General features: G+C 38.7%; 1 protein-coding gene across 1 annotated transcript in view; it reads left to right on the top strand.

Annotated features, from left to right (window-relative positions):
- The first annotated feature begins 2,404 nt into the window (after nt 1-2,404).
- Nucleotides 2,405-5,163, top strand: part of TOP1MT (DNA topoisomerase I mitochondrial) — a 21,276-nt gene continuing 18,517 nt past the window's right edge. The window contains exon 1 of the mRNA XM_027668237.1: nt 2,405-2,464. The gene's annotated coding sequence lies outside the window, so the exon portion shown is untranslated. The remainder of the gene's footprint in view (nt 2,465-5,163) is intronic.

Genomic DNA, 5,163 nt, shown 5'->3' with positions numbered 1-5,163 from the left:
AGGCAGGGAATGGGGCTGATCCATGGGCTGAGCTCAGCTCCAGCCTTATCCAGCAGGGAGAACTTTCTTGGGAGGTGACAATGACCCCAAAGGGACAGAAACAAGTTTCCATGTGGACATGGAGGCACAGTCACCTCCAGCCTGGAATCCCAGAGGTTGGAAAAGACCCCAGATTTCCATGTGGGGCCAGGGGGCACCATCACCTCAACCCTCATGGAATCATTAAGGTTGGAAAAGACATCCAAGATCATCGAGTCCAACCACTAACCCACGTCCCCAAGTGCCACGTTTATATTTCCTGAACAATTCCAGGAGGGATGGTGATTCCAGCACCAACCTGGGCAGCCCGTTCCAATGCTTGCCCACCCTTCCAGTGAAGAATTTTCCCCATATCCATCCTAAATCCACCCTGTGGAGATGTAGGCTTGGTTTAGGCTGTGCTTGCTACTCCTTCCTTCCTATTTTGCTTGGATTTTTTTTTGGGGGGGAACAGGAGCAGCTCCAAGATGATGTTCCCAGCTCCCTGCCTGGCTCAGAGAAACTTTGGGAGGAGTTCTTTTATAGGGACAGGCTGTGCTTGGTAATTTTTCCCAAGTCCCACAGAAATCCCAAAAATTCCAGTGATCTCTGTGCTGAGCAGGGAAACATTCCCACATTCCCCACCCATACTGTGGATGGAAGGAATCGTGGATCTGGACACTCCTTGTCCTGCAGGTTATTGTGGAAGTTGTGTCCTTCCGTGTCCTTCCGTGTCCTTCCCTTCCCATCCTCAGGTTGCCTTGGGATGGAGGAGCTTGTCCCCGCAATCCCAGCAGTCCCATCTCCTCCTTTGCTGTATCCATGATATCCAACCTGATCCCACCTGTCCCGTGTGCTCTTGGTGCTCCCAAACCTTGTAAACTTTTCCCCTGAGGTTTTTCTGGGAATCTTTTCCCTTGGAATGTCGCCCATTTGGTCTGGAGACCTCGTCAGTCCTGCTTTTTTTGAGCTTCCTCATCCCACCAAATCCATGTGGGATAAAATGTGGATAAAATCCTCTGCTGCTTTGGGAAATCTCCGTGTGCCACAACACCTGTGGAGCTTCCCTGGAGGACAAACAAGGACTTGTCTGGGAGCAATTCCCTAATTTTGGATGGAAGAGGTGGAGCTGCTGCTCCCCAAGGTGGTGAGAAGTGGCTGGGATTTCGTTGTAGGTCCCAGGACAAACCCCAGGAAGCAGGACCTGCAGTGGATCAGCAGCTCTTGGAGAACCAGAATGGAATTGGGGTAGGAAATCTGGGAGGAATGACATTCCCTGGACCTGATCCTGCATGGAATACATCCCTCAGCCACTCCTGGGCTTTGGGATAACCTCTCTCCTTTCCCAACCTCAACATTCCTTCTCTTCTGGCTGCTTCCCACAGATCCCAAAGCCAAGTGATGGTGTTGCTGGTGGGATTTCCTCCCCCTCTGGAGATTCTGGGAATTTGGAGATGGATGAGGAGAAGGAGCTGGATCGCCCTGTCCCACAAAAGGAATGGGATTCCCAAGTCCTGAAAAGCAAAAAAGGACGAGAGAAGAAACAAGAAGAAAAGAAGGAGCAGGAAAAGGGATTGAAGAGGAAAAGAGGGAAAAAGAAGGATGAATTTGGGGATGGGATGGAGGGAATTGAGGAGGAGGAAGAGGAGGGTGATGGGGGCAGGAATTGGGAAGAGGAGCAGGAAAAGGGTTTGAAGAGGAAAAGAGGGAGGAAGAAGAATAAATTTGGGGATGGGATGGAGGGAATTGAGGAGGAGGGTGATGGGGGCAGGAATTGGGAAGGGGAACAGGGAAGAGCCAAAAGAGGGAAAAGCAATGGATTTCAGGGACAGGGGGATGGGAGAGAAAACCAGGAGACGGGAAAAGCGAAGAAACACAAGAAGGGGAAAGTTGAGGGGGTAGAAAAGGTGGGAAAAAAGGGAATAAAGAAGGAAAAAGCGCTGGAAGAGGAAAAGGAGCAAGAGGTGGAAAAGATGGAGAAGGAGGAGGAAAGAGAGGAAGGAGTGGGAGGTGAAATGGAGGGAAAAGATGAGGTGGGAAAGGGGAGTGGGGATGGAAAAGGAGTAAAGGAGGAGGAAAAGGTGGGAGAGGAGGAAAGAGAGGAAGGAGCAGGAGGTGAAATGGGGGGAGAAGATGAGGTGGGAAAGGGAAGTGGAGATGGAAAAGGAGTAAAGGAGGAGGAAAAGTTGGGAGAGACACAGAGCACGGGGATGGAGCAGGAAAAGGAGGAGGAAGGGAAGGGAGATGGGCCAGGGAAAGAGAAAAAGAGGAAAAGCAAGAAGAAAAAGCCGGAAGGGGAAGAGCAAGAGAAGGAGGAGAAGAAGAAGGAAGAGGAGGAGACTCCAGGGAAAAGCAGGAAAAGGAAATCCAAGGAAGGAGGAGGAGAAAAGAGCAACAAAAAGGCGCGGAAAGAGGAGGAAAAAGAGGCAGAAAACAAGTGGAAATGGTAAATATTCCATGTGCTTTTGGGCCCCCGGGAAGGTCCGACCCAAGGTTTGAGTTCTTTGGGTAAAAGTGTGGAAATGGAATTTTGAGTTTTATTTTTTTAGGGTAAAAGTGTGAAAATTGAATTTTTGGTTTTATTTCCTTGAGTAAAACTGTGGAAATGGAAGCTTGAGTTTTATTTCTTAGGGTAAAATTGAAAATTGAATTTTTGGTTTTTATTTCTTGGGGTAAAACTGAAAATTGAATTTTTGGTTTTCTTTCTAAGGCCAGAAGTGTGAAAACTGAATTTGAGTTTTATTTCTTTGGGTAAAACTGAAAAGTGAATTATAGTTTTCTTTCTAAGGGCAAAAGTGTGAAAATTCAATTGTAGTTTTATTTCTTTGGGTAAAATTGTGATAATGGAATTTTTGGTTTTATTTCTTTGGATAAAAGTGTGAAAATGGAATTTTGAGTTTTATTTTTTTAGGGCAAAAGTGTGAAAATTGAATTTGAGTTTTATTTCTTGGGGTAAAACTGAAAATGGAATTTTTGGTTTTATTCCTAAGGGCAAGAGTGTGAAAATTCAATTATAGTTTTATTTCTTGGGGTGAAAGTGCGAAAATTGCATTATGAGTTTTATTTCATGGGGTAAAACCGAAAATTGAATTTTTGATTTTATTTCTTGGGGTAAAAGTGTGAAAATTCAATTATAGTTTTATTTCTTAAGGTGAAAGTGAAAATTGAATTTTTAGTTTTATTTCTAAGGGCAAAAGTGTGAAAATTGAATTTTGTTGCCATTTTTTACCTGTTTTGCTGGATTTTCTGAAGCCCTGAACTCATCAGTCTTGGCAGGACGAAGGGGCTGAGAGAGAAAACCCAACAGTATCTGCAAAATTGAAGATATTTCTTTATAATTTAGTGTTTAAGGCATTTATTTAATAGTTGGTTTTAGTTATTTCTCCAGAAATGCCTTTCCTGGTGTCCAACCAGGGATGGGAGATGCTTGGAGTTGGTGCAAGGAGATAATTTGCCCAAATTATATAATAAAATATAAATATAATATATATATATAATATATAAAAATAGAAATAAAAAATATAAAATAAATAAAGATAAAATGTAAAATAAATAATAAATATATAATAAATAAAAATAAAGATAAAATGTAAAATAAATAATAAATATATAATAAAAACATTAAAATAAATAGAAATAGAAATGTAATTATATTTATATTTGTATGTAATAGATATGTTGTGCATAATATTTTATATTAATATTTAATACATATTTAATGTTTGTATTACTTGATACAAAATAAATAATAAATAAAAATAAATATAAATAATAAACATAAAGATAAATATAAAATAAAGAATAAATATATAATAAACAGTAAATAAATATAAAGATGCAAATGTAAAACTAGAAATATATAATAATTAAATAAAAATAAAGGTAAATATATAAAAATATATAAATATAAATATAATTATATTTATATTTGTATATAATAGATAATGTTATTAAATAGTAATGTAAACTATTATATAAAATATTTAATATTTATATTATTTTATATTTATACAATATAAGTAATATATAACATTATATAAAATAGAATCTTTGTATGTAGTATATAATTGTACTTGTATACATATAATATAATTATAACACATTATATTATAATATTATGTATTATAAAAATATAGAAAAATATATAAACAATCTATATAAAATATAGAAAATAAAAATAAATAATAATATAGAAAATAAAAGTAAAAATATAAAAAATATTCCCAGAGAGCAAGATCTTTATCAGGGACTTGTGGAGGGTCTGTATTTCTTTTCCCCTTTTCCCCCAACACCTTTGGGATAATTCAGGCAGATTTTTTTATAGGAAATCATTGGGAAGGACGTGGAATGTATCCAATGGATGCTCCATTATTTTTGGAGCCACTTTGGTGTCGATCTCTGTCCCAGAGCACCCTAATATTTGGGATAAAAAAGGAGGATTTAGGGAGCTGGGAGCTTGGAAACCCTGAGCTGGGGGGGAGCTCTGAGGGTGTTATCCCAGCCAGGGATATCCATAAATCCCTGGAATTTTTGGGACAGCTCCCTGTGGTCACAGCGTGACAGAAAAAATGGGATTTTTGCTGTTTTATCCTAATTAAAGCCATGGTTTGGGATGTTGGGCACCGAAAACAGAGGTTTTTTCCCCCCTGTGTTTTTCTTGGAAAATGCACCTTTTGGATTTGGATTTCTTTGCATTTGGTTTTATTCCTCTACATTTTCCATCCCAAATTCCTGTAGCTTGTTGATTTTTCCCTAATATTTTTTATTTTCCCTGTGTTTTTCTTCCAAAATGCACCTTTTGCCACACTGGATTTATTCGTCTACATTTCCCATCTAAAATTGCTGTAGCTCACTGACTTTTTTTCCTTACTATCCTTTTTTTCTCTGTGTTTTTCTGGGAAAATACCCCTTTTGCCACATTGGATTTATCTCTCCACATTTCCCGGTAAAATTCCTGTAGCTCATTATTTTTTCCATAATATCCTTTTATTCCCTGTGTTTTTCTTCCAAAATGCACCTTTGGCTACAAGGGATTTATTCCTCTACGTTTCCCATCTCAAATTCCTATAGCCTGTTGATTTTTTTCCTTAATATTTTGTATTTTCCCTGTGTTTTTTTCTGGCAAAATCCACCTTTTGCCACACT

The sequence above is a fragment of the Corapipo altera genome, unplaced genomic scaffold (genome assembly GCF_003945725.1).
Source record: "Corapipo altera isolate COAL_440 unplaced genomic scaffold, ASM394572v1 206, whole genome shotgun sequence".
NCBI lineage: Eukaryota > Metazoa > Chordata > Aves > Passeriformes > Pipridae > Corapipo > Corapipo altera.
The sequence above is the reverse complement of the archived record's forward strand: the minus strand, read 5'-3'. Positions and strand labels throughout refer to the sequence as shown.